This window comes from Rana temporaria, chromosome 3 (genome assembly GCF_905171775.1).
Source record: "Rana temporaria chromosome 3, aRanTem1.1, whole genome shotgun sequence".
Taxonomy (NCBI): domain Eukaryota; kingdom Metazoa; phylum Chordata; class Amphibia; order Anura; family Ranidae; genus Rana; species Rana temporaria.
In genome coordinates this window covers 386484979-386505231 of record NC_053491.1, presented here as the reverse complement: position 1 = coordinate 386505231, position 20253 = coordinate 386484979, and the positions used below count along the sequence as shown (strand labels likewise).

Below are 20253 nucleotides of genomic sequence, written 5' to 3'. Positions count from 1 at the left end.
AGGGGTGTGGTCTAATGACATCAACACCCTATATCAGGTGTGCATAATTATTAGTCAACTTCCTTTCCTTTGGCAAAATGGGTCAAAAGAAGGACTTGACAGGCTCAGAAAAGTCAAAAATAGTGAGATATCTTGCAGAGGGATGCAGCACTCTTAAAATTGCAAAGCTTCTGAAGCGTGATCATCGAACAATCAAGCGTTTCATTCAAAATAGTCAACAGGGTCGCAAGAAGCGTGTGGAAAAACCAAGGCGCAAAATAACTGCCCATGAACTGAGAAAAGCCAAGCGTGCAGCTGCCAAGATGCCACTTGCCACCAGTTTGGCCATATTTCAGAGCTGCAACATCACTGGAGTGCCCAAAAGCACAAGGTGTGCAATACTCAGAGACATGGCCAAGGTAAGAAAGGCTGAAAGACGACCACCACTGAACAAGACACACAAGCTGAAACGTCAAGACTGGGCCAAGAAATATCTCAAGACTGATTTTTCTAAGGTTTTATGGACTGCTGAAATGAGAGTGAGTCTTGATGGGCCAGATGGATGGGCCCGTGGCTGGATTGGTAAAGGGCAGAGAGCTCCAGTCCGACTCAGACGCCAGCAAGGTGGAGGTGGAGTACTGGTTTGGGCTGGTATCATCAAAGATGAGCTTGTGGGGCCTTTTCGGGTTGAGAATGGAGTCAAGCTCAACTCCCAGTCTACTACTGCAGTTTCTGGAAGACACCTTCTTCAAGCAGTGGTACAGGAAGAAGTCTGCATCCTTCAAGAAAAACATGATTTTCATGCAGGACAATGCTCCATCACACGCGTCCAAGTACTCCACAGCGTGGCTGGCAAGAAAGGGTATAAAAGAAGAAAAACTAATGACATGGCCTCCTTGTTCACCTGATCTGAACCCCATTGAGAACCTGTGGTCCATCATCAAATGTGAGATTTACAAGGAGGGAAAACAGTACACCTCTCTGAACAGTGTCTGGGGGCTGTGGTTGCTGCTGCACGCAATGTTGATGGTGAACAGATCAAAACACTGACAGAATCCATGGATGGCAGGCTTTTGAGTGTCCTTGCAAAGAAAGGTGGCTATATTGGTCACTGATTTGTTTTGTTTTGTTTTGAATGTCAGAAATGTATATTTGTGAATGTTGAGATGTTATATTGGTTTCACTGGTAAAAATAAATAATTGAAATGGGTATCTATTTATTTTTTGTTAAGTTGCCTAATAATTATGCACAGTAATAGTGAACCTGCACACACAGATATCCCCCTAAAATAGCTAAAACTAAAAACAAACTAAAAACTACTTCCAAAAATATTCAGCTTTGATATTAATGAGTTTTTTGGGTTCATTGAGAACATGGTTGTTGTTCAATAATAAATTAATCCTCAAAAATAAAACTTGCCTAATAATTCTGCACTCCCTGTATACTCAGAGGTGGTATGGCGTTTAGTGGTTGCTCTGCATAGAAATTATAGAAATTGTTAGTATGACTATTAAATCGGGCATCAATGAACATTATAAAAGGAACCCCATCGTTGGCACTGGCCCTCAGGCTTGGCACTTCTGATTTACAATACAGTCTGAACTTTATTCCAAAACTGATACAAATATTTTATGAGTTGAAACAATGCAACTGTTCATTCCAGCATGGGACAAACAATGCAGAACATATAACGAGCATGTGAAAGCAGGATTTATTATTATGTGATGTCATGTCTACACATAGATTGTGCCTCTTTGGTTGGATATGAAATTGTCTTTGCTTAATGTATGAGGAGGTTAAACTGGCTAATATATTAAATATATATTTGCAAACCAAACCTTAACCACTTCAGCCCCGGACCATTTGGCTGGCCAAAGACCAGAGCACTTTTTGCGATTCGGCACTGCGTCGCTTTAACTGGCTCCAAAACAAAATGTATGTCCTTTTTTCCCCACAAATAGAGCTTTCTTTTGGTGGTATTTGATCACCTCTGCGTTTTTTTATTTGTTGCGCTATAAACAAAAATAGAGCGACAATTTTGAAAAAAAAAACAATATTTTTTACTTTTTGCTATAATAAATATCCCCCAAAAATATATAAAACATTTTTTTCCTCAGTTTAGGCCGATACGTATTCTTCTACATATTTTTGTTGAAAGCAAATAATTTAAATCGTAATAAGCGTTTATTGATTGGTTTGCGCAAAAGTTATAGCGTCTACAAAATAGGGGATAGTTTTATGGCATTTTTATGAATAGTTTTTTTTTTTACTAGTAATGGCACCGATCAGCAATTTTTATCGTGACTGCAACATTATGCCGGACATCTTAGACACTTTTGGCGCTATTTTGGGACCATTCACATTTACACAGCGATCAGTGCTATAAATATGCACTTATTACTGTATAAATGTGACTGGCAGTGAAGAGGTTAACCAGGAGGGAGCGCTGAAGGGGTTAAGTGTGTCCTAGGGATGTATTCTAACTGTAGGAGGGCTGGGCTACGTGTGTCACGACACTGATCACTGCTCCCCATTACAGGGAGCTGTTATCAGTGTCCTGTCACTTGGAATAATGGGGAACTCGATCACGCGATCACATTCACTGAGCTTGTGGCGGGTGCCCACGAGCCAGCCGGCAAGTGGTTAAAGGAGTTGTAAACACTTTTTTCACCATAATACATTCTATGCATTAAGGTGAAAAACCTGTAGTGCAGCAGGCCCCGAAAGCCCCCCTTCTACTTACCTGAACACAATACTTCCATCGAAGGGGACGAGGCCTCATTGGATAGATTGATAGCAGCGGGAGCCATAAGGTCGCAGTCCCAATAAAAATCGCAGATCTCCGCCATTACTAGTAAAAAAAAAAAAAATGTTGTCCCCTATTTTGTAGGCGCTATAACTTTTGCGCAAACCAGTCGCTTATTGCGATTTTTTTTTTTTTTACCAAACATATGTAGAATAGATATCGGCCTAGACTGAGAAAAAAAAATTGGGCTATTTATTATAGCAACTAGTAAAAAATATTATTTTTTTTTTCAAAATTGTCGCTCTTTTTTTTTTTATAGCGCAAAAAATAAAAACCGCAGGAGGTGATCAAATACCACCAAAAGAAAGCTCTATTTGTGGGGAAAAAAGGACGTCAATTATGTTTTGGAGCCACGTCGCACGACTGCGCAATTGTCAGTTAAAGCGACGTAGTGCCGGAAGCTGAAATTTCACCTGGGCAGGAAGGGGGTATATGTGCCCAGAAGTGAAGGAGAACTGCACTAAGATAAAGGAAGCCATTTAGGGAATTTTTTTTTTTTTTTACCTTTACAACCCCTTTAAGTAAGATATTTATTTTTTGGCACTACATTTCATTGTTCAGAATGGACTAGAAAATAGCCAACCTGTTTTGCATCTATAATTTCCCACAATTAAGAGTATGTTTCCTTTTTTTTCGATGAGGTAAGTGAAGGAGGACTGCACTATGGTAAAGGAAGCTATTTAGGATTTTTTTTTACCTTTACAACCCCTTTAACAACCAGCTATACACAGTTTGTTATGGAGGAAAAAAAAAACACAAAGAGCATCAAAAAGGCAACACTTGCTTTTTTTGGTGCGGGTCCATTGAATTCAATTACACGTAAAACGCAATCTTCTGTGGGGAAAAAAAGTCCCCGACCCTTTCCAAAAATGGACTGGCTGAAAGACGCACAGATGTGAATGTGTACCATGGGAAACCATTGTTAAATGGACTGTAGTGCATTTCTGCAAACTGCAAAACGCACTAAAAAAACACATAGGTGTAAACCTAGGGTGAATGTATTTCATCTCTGTAAACCTAGGGTGAATGTATTTCATCTCTGTATTTAGCATGTTTGTCTGGAGTTTGTTTTTTTAATTATACTGTATAATATAAAACGATTCAGTCGACTGAAAAAAGCTTTTATGTTTGGGTGGATAACATCAGGTTGAACTCTGGAAATCAAGTGGCATTGTTGTGTTGCACCTGTGTTCCTAGCTGCCACATTAATTAGTAGAACTCATGTTCTAGTTTGGATTTGTCTTGCTGCAGAGCTGAGAGGTCTGGTGGTGAAATCTTATTGCTGGAATTCCCAGTAGATACTCAAGTCAGTAGCTGAGTTTGATTGGTGTTGGGTAAGTTGAGGTTTGAGGGAAAAAGGGTAATGAGGAATTAAGCAACTCACTGTGTATTTTTTGTTATACCGTCAGTGCAATTTAGTTGCAAAAAAATGCATTTATAATATATATACCCTGTTTCCCCCGAAAGTAAGACCTACCCCAAAAATAAGACTTCGCATTCATTTCCAGGAGGGCTGCAATATAAGCCCTACCCCGAAAATAAGCCCTAGTTTAAAATGCTTATAAAATCCTATAACCCACTCTATTACAGTGGTATATAATATGTGTGTTTCTCTGATATAAATGTGGGGAAGAGAGCTCCGGTGGGTCACAGAGGCGCTATAACAAAGGTATGTGTCAAAATTATATTACAGAAACACAAATTGTACATTGTATAATATTGTAATAGAGTGGATTATAGGATTTTACAAGCATTTGAACTCAGTTCACACTGGGGATTCCGGTCTGGCTGGGAGGGGGAGGGGGGGGGAATAAAAGACTGCACATTACATGGTAAGACCTACCCCGAAAATAAGCCCTACTGTGTCTTGTGTTGCCAAATTTAATATAAGACCCGGGCTTATTTTCGGGGAAACGCGGTGAGTGTGTGTGTATATATATATATATATATATATATATATATATATATATATATATACACACACATACATACATACATATACACACACACACACACACACACACACACACACACACACACACACACCTCCAACATGTCAGACTGTAAAATTGTATGCGCTTGTGAAAACAAACTTCAGTACCCCATATTTTCCATAAGATCTGCTCTAAAAGTCCCCAATCGGTCATCAGTTTAGCATTACGCAAGAGCTAAAATTATTGCGCTCACACTGATGGCACAGAGGTATGTAACGTGAATCGCAAGTGACATTTTCATGTGTAGGTGTGTGCATTTACATACATACGTGTTTAGGTGGGAGCCTCGGAAAAAAATTGGGGGGGGTTGGGTTATGTGCTTGGGTGTAACCAATTTTGTACCCCCCCCCCTTTTTCATAGGGGATACGAAGTCATGTAATGATTTTTTTTTTTCGCGACATGCTCTAATGCTGTCATGTTTGTATGAGGTATGGACTTGGTAGGTTAAAGGGGGTTGTAAAGGTTTGTTTTTTATTTTCTAAATAGGTTCCTTTTAAGCTAGTGCATTGTTAGTTCACTTACCTTTTCCTTCGATTTCCCTTCTAAATGTTTTTTTTTTTTCCTTTTGTCTGAATTTCTCACTTCCTGTTCCTCCTCAGTAAGCTGTTCTGGCTGACTAACCACCGTTCAGGTGATGGGGGCAAGCTTACTGAGGAGAAACAGGAAGTGAGAAATTCAGACAGAGGGAAAAAAAAAAAAAAACATTTAGAAGGGAAATTTAAGGAAAAGGTAAGTGAACCAACAATGCACTAGCTTAAAGGAACCTGTTTAGAAAATAAAAACAAACCTTTACAAGCCCTTTAAGGTGCCTATCAGGGGATGGGTAAACTTTTTTAAGAATCATACTTACCTAGGTGGATGCAGCATCCGTCCCTAAGGGCCCTTTCACACTGCTCTGTAGCAAAATATTGCTGTGCTTCAGATTTGTTTCCAGTGTGTTTCGATTGCTTGCACCTGTCAAAGATGGACTTGTGACCATAAACACAAAACCTGGTGAATTTTTGCTGTGTTTTCCAATCATTTTGATGCATGCAAGACTTTTCATAACGCACTGCACCCATAGAACAGTGGTGTGAAGCGTCCCATAGGATTTAAAGGGAAACATTCTTGCACAGTAAAAACTTATCAATGTGAAAGGCTAAGAATTGAGCAAACGCCACTAATGCCCCCTGTACACAAGATCAGTTTTTCCCAGGGGTAAAAAGTCCGCCGGAAAACTGAGAACCTGCTCGGTAGCTTTTTCCCCCCCCTACACACGACCAGTTTTCCTGGCAGGAAAACCGCCATGAGCGCTTTGGCAATCCCGGCAGTGTGTATGCTCCATCGCAGTGTTTCCTATAGGAAAACTGCCGGGAGAAAGATCGCCGGGAATCCCGGCAGGAAAAAAGAAAACATGTTCTCAGTTCTCATTTTTTCCGCTGGGATTCCTGGTGGTTTTCCTGTCGGGAAAACTGCCATGGAGCATACACACTGCAAGTTTTCCCAGCCAAAAACTGGTCATGTGTATGAAGCACGAGAGGCTGAGTCTGGTGCTAGTCTAGGCTACTGGGTGGACCCCAACTAAATGGTTGCTATATTTTCCCAGCCTGGACAGGCTCTGTGTCATCGGCCAACAGCAGACTTTAGCAAGCCGTTTGCTAAAAACGGGTCACAGGAGTGCAAAACTATCTGCACTCCTGTGATCCACATGAGAAGTACAGCCAAATGAGCTTTGGCTGTACTTCTCCTTTAATCTTACAAAATAAACATGGCTTGCCAAGTAAGCAATAACCCTTTGTGCCATTTAATGCATCTTTGTTCTTTTAACCACTTAAGGACCACCTCCTGCACATTTACGCCAATTTTGTTTGGCAGCCACGTCACACGACCGCGCAATTGTCTGTTAAAGCGACGCAGTCCAGAATTGCAAAACCTGGCCAGGTCCTTTAGCTGCATTTTGGTCCGGATCTTAAGTGGTTAAATATCATAGTATAAATCAGAGGTGTCCTATAGTTTGACCATCCTGGGCCACAATGAACAGTGTCTTGCGGAGCACATAAAACGGCACTAAGGCTGCATTCATATTTGGGCGTTTTGAAAAATGCTCTGCTAAAATGAAAAATCGCACAACATGCATTTTAGATGCCTTTCATTTTAATGGCGCCTAAAAAACATGGTGCGGTTCTGCCACAGAGCTCGTTGCCCGGAAGAAGCTCCTGATCCTTTTTTGGGCGACAAGCTTCACGCAATGCGGTTTACTGGGATTGCAGCACTATTTATCATTAGGGATGAGCCGAACACCCCCCCGTTCGGTTCGCACCAGAACCTTCGAACAGACAGACCGTTCGCACAAACATTTAAAACCCCATTGACGTCTATGGGACTCGAACGTTCGAATTCTAAAGTGCTCATTTTAAAGCCTAATATGCAAGTTATTGTCATAAAACGTCTTTGAGAACCCAGGTCTTGCCCGAGGGAACATGTATCAATGGAAAAAAAAAGTTTTAAAAACGGTTGTTTTTTTCAGGAGCAGTGATTTGAATGATGCTTAAATAAAAAATGAAAAATTCCTTTAAATATTGTACCTGCTGAGTGTCTATAGTATGCCTGTGAGGTGGCACGTGTTTAGAACTGTCCCTGCACAAAATGAGATTACTATAAGAAAAAAGTAATTTAAAACTGCTTGCGGCTTTAATGTAATGTCTGGTCCCTGCAATATGGATGAAAATCATTGAGAAAAATAGCACAGACAGTACACACACCACGTAGCTTTAGGTGCAAACTACAGAGCACACACCAAGTAGCTTTAGGTGCAAACTACAGAGCACACACCAAGTAGCTTTAGGTGCAAACTACCGAGCACACGTGCAGTACACACCAAGTAGCTTTGGGTGCAAACTACAGAGGACACATGCAATAAACAACATAAGAATACTGCAGCTAGCACAATCACCTGCCTGTAAGTAAATTAGGAAGATGTGTGTGTGTGTGTGTGTGTGTGTGTGTGTGTGTATATATATATATCCTATACACACTGTAACTTTAACTGACTAGCCTGCCTGCTCCATCTACCTGCAAAAAATGACTCTCTGTTCCCTCTTAACCACCGCAACACACTACACAAGGCCGACCTGCAGGCGGCCTTTTATAGTGTGGGGCGTGTACTAAACCCCCTGAGCCATAATTGGCCAAAGCCACCCTGGCTTTGGCCAATTATGGCTCTCCATTTTTTTGCAAGCTGTGATTGGCCAAGCATGCACTATGACCCGCATGCTTGGCCAATCATCAGCCAGCAATGTACTGCGATGCCGCAGTGAATTATGGGCTGTGAAATGTAACTCGAATTTGGCGCGAACGACCCAAAACTTTCGTCGTTCGACGAACGAACATACGATGTTCGACTCGAATACGAAGCTCATCCCTATTTATCATGGCAGAACTGCACCATGTTTTTATGTGCAATACAAATGAATGGCAGTTGAAATGCTCATTGTGTGATTTGTCATTTTAGCAACGTTTTGAAATCGGGGGCAGTATTGCAGGAAATTCTTCTGTTGATTTGAAAACACCCAGGTGTGAATGCAGCCTAGAAATAAGGATAGCTGATGAGCAGAAAAAGTTGGGCAGATCACTATTCAGTTAATGATCACTGATATAGATCATGTACCTAATAACTTGTTTTTATTATAAAAAGTTAAAAGAGGGCAACATAAAAGTCAGAGCCGGTTCACACAGGGGCGGCGCGACTCGGCCAGGCGACCTGAAGACGACTTCCAAAATGACTTCTGTATAGAAGTCAATGCAAATCGCCCCGAGTCGCTCCTATTAGAACGGTTCTATTGACTACAATGGGACGCGACTTGTCAGGCGGCTGAGTCGCCTGACGAGTCGCCCCAGTGTGAACCGGCTCTAATGCCATACTTGACAATGTTTTTGATAAACGAATGCATCAACATCTGGTTCGATGGATGCAGTAGCAATGCTCAATGAACTCTCAAGGTGCTCATCAGATATTATGGTTTTAATTTTGCTCTGTGCTTCAGTTGCTCCCAGATATAGGTGCTGTGGAAAACTGATATGAATAAGGTGCGATAGTGAAGAGTGGGATATTTTTATTTAGAAAAATAACATTTATAATTCCAGTAAAGAAACACCGTCAAATCTTAAAGTTTAGGCTCCATTCACACTTTGGACATCAAAGTCGCATGACAACTCGTTCCCCAATGATAACCATTCATATATGTGCGACTTAAAGTTGCAGCAACTTTAAAAGTAGTTCATGCACTACTTTGGTCCGACTTTCATGAAACTTGAGGGCCACAGACTTCAATGTTAACCCTCAAAAGTTGCATCTGAATGTTATACAATGCAGTTGTCCATTATAACTGGTCAAAGCCAAAGTCGTATCCAAGGGGTACCCATCCAAAGTTGCATGCCAAAGTCAGCGCAACTTTGGAGTCCTAAAAGTGTGAATGAAGCCTAAAATACATTTTTACAAACAGTCCCCCCCCCCCCCCCCAAAAAAAAAAATTCAACAGTTTTATTTAAAGAGGAAGTAAACCCTGGTGGGGGCCCCCCCTCTTCCTTCCGGGGCTGCAGACTCTGGCTCTGTGACTGGTCGGAGTCGCCAGTCACGGCATGATCCCTTTAGAAACTGCAGATGTGAGAAAGGAGCTGCTGGACTGTTCTGTCATTTATACGGATCCTGTAACCCCGATATGTGGGCACAAATTCTGCCCAGGTCTGTATTGATCAGGTATTGGATACACAGGAAGGATCTGGAGTTTATTCCTGTCCTGAATGCCGAGGAGAGTCTGTGGAGAGGCCTGTACTGAAGTGAGGCCCGGAATGACAAGGACAAAAGAAAATAATGCAGGGCCGGGCATGACTGGTGGGGTATGTAGGCAACCAAGGGGTTAATGAAAAGAGGTGGTAGCAAGGGAGGAGGCTGGAGTCCATTTTGTGAAAGGAGGAGGAGGGGTATAAAAGGGGGGGTGGGGGCGGCCCACGTGCACAGCACGGGAAGGAAGCAGACAAGGAGGACAGACTTTTTTTTCTCCCATCCCCACAGCGTTGGATTTAAACAAGCAGATGGAGAATATTGATTTTTTGCTAGCCAAACTGCGCGCTGCAGCAGCCAACAGAGAGCCAGGATGGCTCGAGGAGCAGGTGGGGGGACTTATTTCAGAAGAAGCGGGGGGGGTCGCGGGCCGCAGATACAGCCACCCCACGTGCTCGGCGGTCGCGAGCACCGGACAGATATTCGCCCGCACCCACTGCCAGGACCCAGCGGCCTTTTAGGAGCCCTCGGGAGGACCCATCACCCCCACCAGCCAAGCGCTCTCATGCTTCGGCGGGGGGTGCTGGGAGAAAGAACACGCCGCTCGTTTTAGGCCCTGGAGGCGGGGCATCGGGCCGTAATGGCGCCCGTTTGCCCACTCAAAGTTCACCAGCAGGAGCGGGTCCCTCAGGAAAAGCCAGGAGCAAGAGGGGGGGATCCCAACCAGAGACAGGCAATGGATCGGCCGGGGGGTCCTCCAGGATCGGGACCACCGGCTCCAGGTCAGCAGGGAGGCAAGAATCACCGGAGAGGCGGAGGGAGGGGTCTTGCAGATCCAAAGGACAGAGCAGCCAGCCTGATGCGTCCACGACCGGGTTGAGGGGGAGAGGACGACCCGCCAGGAGGCTGGGGTCTTCGGCCTCCAGGCTTAACGGGCCTGGGGGGCTGACGTCGTCGTTAACGCCGGTCTCGGAATGTCGATCGGAGGTGGAGTCATCGGGATCGGAGGAGGAAGATCGGGTGGAGGAATCGCCAGCGGTGGAGGCTCCGGTGTCGGCTGTGAGGGATGCTCCTGGTCAGCCTGGTAAGCAAAATAATTTTACTTCTGGGGATGTGGCTGCTTTGTTATGCTCTTTGTTGGGGGTTGGGGGTGGTGGGCCTCCTGTAACGGGGGGTAATGTGCTGCCGCCTTCCGGGGGCCCCGGGGTGGCGGGGGTAATGCCTGCCGCCCAGGGTTCTCCTGGTGGGCTTCAAGACTTGTTGAGGGGTATGGGGGAACTAATGCAACGTTTTGCTGGAGGGGGCGGGGTGGGGACGCCACCTCAGGCTGCGCCCTGGTTGGGGGCTAATGTTGGGGGGGGGGGTCCCCGTAGTGGTGGGGGCACCGGTCCTTGTGGGGGGGGAAAAGGGGGCGGCACCCGAGGGTGGTTCAGGAGACGCCGCAGGGGGGGGGAAGCCCGGGGGGGGGGGCAAGGTGGATGAAGTTAGGCTGGAAGATGCGGCGAGAGGGGAAATGTATGTATGCTTTGAGGGTCCGCTGGGGTCCCATCTGAAACAGGAGGTCAAAGATAAGATAGAAAAGGGTGAGTATGTTGAAATTTTTTCCCTGTTGCCTTTAGAAAAATTCAATCTTGACAGGGTTAAACCGGATGGTATAAAGAAGGACGATGAGGAAAAGAGGAGGTATGGATTGATTCCCCGTACGTTTAGCAACTGGCTGCAAGCGTTTGCAATCATGGCCAGCGTCATTGGGGAGAAAAGCCCGGAGCATTGTTCAGCGCTTTTCTGCTACATGGACGCCATAGGGGAAGCACAGCGGGTTTATGGGGGAACGGGATGGCTGCGGTACGACGAGCAGTTTCGGCAGCGGCGGGCGGTTCGCCCGTATCTGCGTTGGGACCATAAGGATATTAGCTTGTGGATGAGGATGATTTCCGCTCCCAGGACTAATACACCGTTTTTTTCAGGGGGGGGCCGGGGGTACACCCACCTCTGGATCGCCGGCCGGGAAAAAATGGGGGGTGTGCTGGCAGTTCAACGAAGGTTCCTGCAAGTTTGGGGGAACCTGTCGTTTTAAGCACGAGTGCTCCGGATGCGGGGGTGCTCACCCCCTGTCACGGTGTTTTAAGAAGGGCAAGCGGGGGGGGGGACGCTGCTAGCAAAGGGGGTAACGCCAGTGAGGGTGGAAAAGATGGGACCTTTTCTAGATAGGTACCCGGATAGGGCGGCAGCTCGGCTGCTCGCGTCGGGGTTCTCCGAGGGATTTGTCATTCCCAGTTCTTTGTCGAAGGTGCCACCCTTGGCGAAGAATCTGCGGTCTGCCTTGGAGAATCCTGCAGTGGTATCGAAAAAACTAGCAAAAGAAGTGGAACTGGGCAGGATGGCTGGGATGGGATGTTCACGGAGATGCCACTGCCGGATTTGGTAGTGTCACCTCTGGGGGTGGTGCCCAAGAAGGAACCAAACAAGTATCGCCTCATTCACCACTTGTCTTTTCCAAAGGGGGGGTCGGTGAATGACGCAATAGATCCAGAAGCATGCTCCGTGTCGTACGCGTCGTTTGACGCGGCGGTGCGGTGGGTGCGGCGTTACGGGAGGGGCGCCCTGATGGCGAAGTCGGACATTGAGGCTGCGTTCCGCTTGCTGCCGGTTCACCCGGACAGTTTTAGGCTGTTGGGTTGCCGGTGGCAAGAGGGGTTTTACGTGGATCAGTGTTTGCCTATGGGATGCTCGATTTCCTGCGCACTGTTTGAGACGTTTAGTTCCTTCTTGGAGTGGGTGGTCAGGGACGTGGCAGGGGTGGATTCAGTTATCCACTATCTTGATGACTACCTGTGCGTGGGACCCCCGTCATCCAAAGTGTGCGCAGTCTTGCTGGCGACATTGCAGCACATTGCGGAGAAGTTCGGAGTGCCGCTGGCGGCCGACAAGACGGAGGGCCCGCGCACGGAATTGATGTTTCTGGGTATCATGATTGATTCAGAAAAAATGGAGTGTAGGCTTCCGAGGGACAAGGTTGAGAATCTCCGGATGGAGATTCGGGGGATGGTGGGGCAGGACAAAGTTCAGTTGCGGACGTTGCAGTCGTTATTGGGAAAATTGAACTTCGCCTGCCGCATCATCCCTATGGGCAGGGTCTTTTGCCGACGGCTGTCGGCAGCAACTGCGGGTGTTCGGGCACCGAAGCACTATATTAGGTTGACAAGGGATCTAAAAGCTGATTTACAGGTGTGGGACACATTTCTAGAGACATTCAACGGGAGGGCCATTTGGATGTCCGGCCCCTTCAGCAATTTTGATTTGGACCTGGTCACGGACGCGGCTGGATCCACAGGTTACGGGGCCTTCTTTAAGGGAAGGTGGAGCGCGGAGGCATGGCCGGAGTCCTGGGTGGCGGCGGGTTTTGAAAAGAACCTGGTGCTGCTGGAGCTATTCCCAGTGGTGGTGGCGATTGAGCTATGGGGGGCAGAATGCAGGGATCTGAAGATCAGGTTGAACTGCGACAACATGGGGGTGGTGCAGGTCATCAATCGTATCTCCGGTTCATCGGTTCCGGTGGTGCGGTTGCTGCGGCACCTGGTGTTACGTTGTCTTCAGTGGAATATTTTCCTGTATGCAGTGCATATTCCGGGGGTGGATAATAGGCTTGCTGACGCCCTGTCTCGATTCCAGTGGGACAGGTTCAGGGAGCTGGCTCCAGGGGCCGACGCGGAAGGGGTTCCTTGCCCAGGGTGGATGTGGGGACTTGCTTTGGAGCCGCAGCAGACTGGCTCAGGAGGTCGGTGAGTGGGCCGACGTGGACTGCATACGCTAAGGTATGGGCGGAATGGGCTGGTTTTAAGCGGTTGGCGGAGGTGGAGCGGGCAGACATGGAGATGGGCTGGTTAGTGGTGTATTTTGTGTCTAGACACATGGAAAAGGTGGGGTCAGTCTCTGCGTTGGAAAAGAAGCTGGCGGCCCTGGCCTTTTTGTTTAAACTGGAGGGGCGGGAGGATTTTACGAAGACGTTTTGGGTAAGGCAAGCGGTAAAGGGATACAAGAAGGGACGTCGGAGCAGTGATGCGCGGAGGCCGGTGACATTTTCCGTACTACGCAGAATTTTTGGGGTATTGGGGGAGGTTTGTTCGTCCGCATATGAAATACGGTTGTTTCGGGCGGTGTTTTCGGTCGCTTTTTTCGGGGCGTTTCGGGTGGGGGAGCTAGTAAGTCCCTCCAAGCGGGTTCCCGGGGGTTTATTGGTCAATGACGTTCGGTTAGCGGAAGGCAAAGTGGTTTTTCGCCTTAGGCGCTCAAAAACTGATCAATGGGGAAAAGGGGTGGACGTATCGTTGTATTCACTGCCGGGTTCAGAGGCTTGTCCGGTAGGGGTGGTAAGGGAATTTTTTAGGGTACGCCCTAAGTTGGGGGGGCCATTTTTGATGCATGGGGACGGGTCTTTTGTTTCACGGTTTCAATTTACGGCCCTGTTTAGGAAATGTTTGACGAAGGCGGGGTTGGATGAGAGGCTGTTTGCCTCGCACTCCTTCCGCATTGGGGCGGCGACCGAGGCGGCCCGGTGCGGGTTGGATGAGGCAGCAGTAAAACGAATCGGGAGATGGGAATCTAGGAGATTTCGCTCTTACGTGCGCCCACACTTGGCGTTGGATTTATGAGTGGTGTGGGAACAGGGTAAAAAGGCCGGTTTATTGCAATATGTTTAGGGTGTGGATGATCATTGTTTGTTTTGTTTTTACAGATGGAGTAAAGCCAGGCCTCGTGTGGATAATGGGGCATTCATATGTGTGTAGGGGTGCCAGGAGAGCAGATGCTAGGCCGGGAGGTAGGCAGTTGGGGATTTCCAGGCGGGTGGCAACGGTCAGGTGGTTGGGTATCCCTGGGATGGGTTGGAGCAGGGTGCTGCCTGAAGTGCAGCGTTATGCTCGGCTCGACCGACCTCCCGTGCTATTGTTGCACGTCGGGGGGAACGACTTGGGGATCCGGCCGATAGGGGACTTGATGACGGCAGTCAAGGCGGACGTCTTGACGTTGCGGGCATCTTTCCCGAGAATGCTGATAGTATGGTCTGACATTGTCGCACGAACTACTTGGCGTATGGCAAGGTCAGTGGACCGGGTCAACAAAGGGAGAATAAAAGTAAACAAGGTGCTGGGGCGGTTTGTGGCCAAACATGGGGGTTTAGTGGTGAGACACAGAGAATTGGAGCTTAATTTGGGGTTGTACCTGCTCAGGGACGGTGTTCACCTAACTGATGTGGGTACGGACCTGTGGGTCCTGGGAGTGCAGGAGGGAATCCAGAGGGCCCTGCGGGTGTGGAGGGGCCCGTAAGGAAAAGGGGGTTTCCCTTTCGGGCTGTGGCGGGGTCCTTGGTCTTTGATGGTGGCAGTTAACGGATGGAATGGAAATGGTTGGGGGGCTCATCGGTGGGGTGGCCCCCCCTTACGGGGTTATTACAGTGGAACGGTGTCCGCTGTAATACGGTGATGGTACACTGCAGGTTACAAAAAGGGGTGTCTCAGAGCTGGCTCGGCTGGAGGCCGGTTATGGTAATGCAACGCAGTGTTGGTGGTGAAGAAAAGGTTAATTGGGGTTTACCGTCAAAGACCAATTGGGACTGGTGTAAATAATAAAAGAGTTTTGATAAAATATTTGTTAATAATAAAGTTGGAATTGTTGAAAATTCCTATTTCACGTTTGGTTAAAATATAATTTAATTTGGTTACAAAATAAAAAAATGGCTGTTGTGGCCAATTTTACTCCAATTTACTGTGTCAGTGTCCTTACTGGGTAAGAGGGGTTCAAAGGGGGGGAAGGTTAAAGGTTAATAGGAGGGTTGCAATATCAGACTACCATAGTCAAGTGAGGCCCGGAATGACAAGGACAAAAGAAAATAATGCAGGGCCGGGCATGACTGGTGGGGTATGTAGGCAACCAAGGGGTTAATGAAAAGAGGTGGTAGCAAGGGAGGAGGCTGGAGTCCATTTTGTGAAAGGAGGAGGAGGGGTATAAAAGGGGGGTGGGGGCGGCCCACGTGCACAGCACGGGAAGGAAGCAGACAAGGAGGACAGACTTTTCCCACCCACCCTCCCTGTTTGTTGTGTGTGTTTGGTGTTGTGCGTTTTGTTTTCTTTTCTTTCAGGGCAATGGCAGGATTGTCGCAACAGCATTGGCGGGGTCCTTGGTCTTTGATGGTGGCAGTTAACGGATGGAATGGAAATGGTTGGGGGGCTCATCGGTGGGGTGGCCCCCCCTTACGGGGTTATTACAGTGGAACGGTGTCCGCTGTAATACGGTGATGGTACACTGCAGGTTACAAAAAGGGGTGTCTCAGAGCTGGCTCGGCTGGAGGCCGGTTATGGTAATGCAACGCAGTGTTGGTGGTGAAGAAAAGGTTAATTGGGGTTTACCGTCAAAGACCAATTGGGACTGGTGTAAATAATAAAAGAGTTTTGATAAAATATTTGTTAATAATAAAGTTGGAATTGTTGAAAATTCCTATTTCACGTTTGGTTAAAATATAATTTAATTTGGTTACAAAATAAAAAAATGGCTGTTGTGGCCAATTTTACTCCAATTTACTGTGTCAGTGTCCTTACTGGGTAAGAGGGGTTCAAAGGGGGGGAAGGTTAAAGGTTAATAGGAGGGTTGCAATATCAGACTACCATAGTCATGAGGAACATAACTGTGTAACATTGTGGAGAGTTTCCTCTTTCCTCAGCCAACTCAGGATGAGACTGGAATATTCTGTACTTACTGTGTGGGCTCTCCTGTACGGCTGTTAAATCCTGTCTTCATTGTGAAGTTTATTTGTGTGATAAACACCTGAGAGTCCACAGCAAGGCACCAGAACATGTCATGACTGAACCCACCAGCTCCCTGGGGAACAGGAAATGCTCCATCCATAGGGATGGAGCATTTCCTTATTGCATTGAGGACTCCCTCTGTGTCTGTGTGTCCTGTAGCTTGGCTGGAGAACATCGGGGGTCATCAGGTGGAGATGCTGGATGAGGCCTCTGAGAAGAAGAAGAAGAGACTGATAAATGTTCTGCAGGAGCTAATCACCAAGAGAGGAGACTGATGCCTAGTACACACGACTGGATTTTCTGTCAGATAAAAAAAAACACAACGGTTTTCCAGATGGGATTCCTGGCAAGCCTGCCTTGCTTACACACAGTCACACAAAAGTCCAGTGAACTTTTGTCTGCCAAGAACGCGGCAACGTAAAAGACTACAACGAGCCGAGAAAATTAAGTTCTATGCTTCTGAGCAAATGCGTCAATTGGTTTCCGAGCATGCGCATTTTTTTTTTTTTTTTTTTTTTACCTGTCGTAAAAGCATACAAATGGTTTTCCCGCCAGGATTTTTTCATCTCTGATAAGATCCAGCAGCTGGAAATCGAGAAGGATGAACTATCCAGGAAGATCCATCACATTGAGGAGTGACTGACTGTCTTACAGGAATCAGATATAGGAGAAGCTGTAGAAGGAGATAAGGACAGCAAAATAAATTATAAGCCGATCTATGACGGGGGTCACCTGGATGTGGGTTTGAGCTTACAGACATTACACACATTATCTCAGATTGTAAGAGATGTAAAAATAGAGGTCTATGTACCAAAACCTGCAGACCTATTACCAGGGGCGGACTGACAACTCATGGGGGGCCCCTGGGCAATAGGAGATCCTGGGGCCCCCTGTCCCCGCCCATGTGTTCCCACCCACACTCAAGCCACACCCACACAAATCCCTACAATCATATTGCACTGCCCACACTACATGCGTTGGTCACAGAATTTCTCTGCACTATGTTCAAAATAAAATGTTTATTATAGAATATAAAGAAAAATAAACTTGCATTACAGAGTGCAACAACGGTACATTTCCAAAATTAAAGCGATTTGTAAAGGCTTGTTTTTTTTTTTTTTTTTTAACCACTAGGGTACCGCACGCCGTCAAATGACGGCGGGCGGAATACCCTATTTTTCTGACAGGACGTCATATGATGTCCTGTCATTTAAAGCCTCTAGGGCGTCGCGTCACTGGGAACACAATGCGTGTGCCCGGCGGCCGCCATGGCCACCGGGCACCCGCGATTGCCCAGTAACTGAGCAGGGACGTGGAGCTCTGTGTGTAAACGCAGAGCTCCACGTCCTGTCAGGGAGAGAGGAGACCGATCTGTGTCCCTTGTACATTGGGACACAGATCGGTCACCTCCCCCAGTCACCCCCCTACAGTTAGAACACTCAATAGGCTACACATTTAACCCCTTCCACGCCCCCTAGTGGTTAACCCCCTCCCTGACAGTCACGTTTATACAGTAATCCATGCATATTTATAGCACTGTTCACTGTATAAATGTGAATGGTCCCAAAAATGTGTCAAGTGTCCGATGTGTCCGCTATAATGTTGCAGTCCCGAAAAAAAAAAAAAAAAAAAAAAAACCACGCAGATTGCCGCCATTCCTAGTAAAAAAAAAAAAAAAATCATTATGTTCCCCATTTTGTAGGCAATATAACTTTTGCGCAAACCAGGTTATTGCGATTATTTTTGGTAAAAGAAAAAAAAAAAAATATATGTAGAATAATAATATGTATCGGCCTAAACTGAGAAATTTTTTTTTTTTAAATGGGATATTTATTATAGCAAAAAAAGTGTTTTTTTCTTCAAAATTGACGCTCTTTTTTTTATTTATAGCCCAAAAAATAAAAACCGCACAGGCGATCAAATACCACCAAAAGAAAGCTCTATTTGTGGGGGGAAAAAAGGACGTCAATTTTGTTTGGGAGCCACGTCGCACGACCGCGCAATTGTCAGTTAAATCGACAGTGCCGGAAGTTAAAATCTCGTCTGGGCAGGAAGGGGGTGTATGTGCACAGGAGGCAAGTGGTTAAATAACAAACGTCATACTTGCCTCCACTGTGCAGTTAGTTTTGCACAGAGTGGCCCCAATCCTGCTGTTATGGGGGTCCCCCCCGTGGTTCTCGCGGCTCCTCCCCACATCAGATGACCCCCTAGGAAAAGCGCTCTCCCGGGGGGGGGGGGGGTTACCTTGTGGGACATTCTTCCCACTGACCCCCAATGTCAGGACCATTTTTCCCACCGACCCCCAATGTCAGGACCATTCTTCCCACCGACCCCCAATGTCAGGACCATTCTTCCCACCGACCCCCAATGTCAGGACCATTCTTCCCACTGACCCCCAATGTAAGGAACATTGTACCCACTGATGGTTCTTTTTGCCGAAGTGTGCAGATATATCAGTGTTGTATATAAGGAATAGCACTCAGTATACAGATATCAGTGTTGTGTATATAAGGAATAGCACTCAGTATACAGATATCAGTGTTGGGGGAAAGCATTTAGTGTATAGATGTCAGTTGTTCATAGGGAATATCACTTAGTGCTATTCCCTATGAATAACTGACATCTATACACTGAATGCTTTTCCCTAACACTGATATCTGTATAGTGGGTGCTATTCCTTATATACAACACTGATATATCTGCACACTGTGGCACTCCGTGTACCAGGGAATAGCTCCTGGTAGATGGGCACTGGGGAAGAAGGAACATCCAGTCAGCCTGGCTGGTGATCATAGACATACTGTGATTACACACTGACCTGCTGCTCTGTCTTCACTCTGCAGCCCTCAGCCCTCAGCTCTCTCACTGGCTTTCCCCCATGCATGGATGTATACTGTGGCACCGCCCCTCTGTGAATTCCCTATGAGGAGAGGTGGCCAGAGCGCCTGTCAGTCACTGCTTTAACCCTTTCACGCCGACGGATCGCATATATGCGTCCTCGGCTTTCAGGGGTTATACCGGGATGATGCCTGCAGCCGCAGGCATCATCCCGGTACCGTTGTTTAGAGCGGGCGATCGGCTTTCCAAACATAACAACCGATGCGGCTAAAAGCCACTCGGTTGTTATGCCGGAGGAGCGGGAGGGGACATCCCCCCCCCCTCCCGCCGCCTCTCGCCGCTCTGACCGGGCCTCCCGTCCCACCGGGAGACCCGATCCACGATCCGGCGCCTCCAGCGTCTCGGCGAGCTCTGAAACAAAGCCGTAAATGGCTTTGATTCAGTGTCCGCATTGAAACCACGGAAGCGGCATCATGACGTCACTTCCGGGTTTCTCAGATGACAATGGCGCCGGATTTAAAAAAGTACACAGTATTCAGAATCGCCGTTTTCGGCGATCTGAATACTTTGAAGTGCAAAGGAGGGCTCGGAGGTCTTTTAGACCCCCGATCCCTCCATAAAGAGTACCTGTCACCACCTATTGCTGTCACAAGGGATGTTTACATTCCTTGTGACAGCAATAAAAGTGATCAAAATGTAAAAAAAAAAAAAAAAAAAAAAAAAAAAAAAATTTAATATTAGAAAAAAATAAATAAATAAGAAAACAAAAAAAATTTTTTTAAAGCGCCCCCCTCCCCGCGAGCTTGCGCAGCAAAGAAAGCGCATACGGAAGTCGCGCCCGCATATGAAAACGGTGTTCAAATAACACATGTGAGGTATCGCCGCGATCGTAAGAGCGAGAGCAATAATTATAGCACTAGGCCTACTCTGTAACTCTAACCTGGTAACCGTAAAAAAAGATTAAAGCGTCGCCTATGGAGATTTTTAGTTACCGTAGTTTGTCGCCATTCCACGAGTGCGTGCAATTATAAAGCGTGTCATGCTTGGTATCTATTTACTCGGCATAACATCATCT

At 46.7% G+C, this 20253-nt stretch overlaps 1 long non-coding RNA gene across 1 annotated transcript; it reads right to left on the bottom strand.

The window, feature by feature from the left end:
• Positions 1–16086: 16086 nt before the first annotated feature.
• LOC120930883 lies at positions 16087–19195 on the bottom strand. Its single transcript, XR_005747768.1, has 3 exons — positions 19159–19195; positions 16861–17013; positions 16087–16550 (listed from the first exon to the last, which is right to left on the bottom strand). It is a non-coding gene; the product is annotated as an uncharacterized LOC120930883 (long non-coding RNA).
• Positions 19196–20253: the final 1058 nt, after the last annotated feature.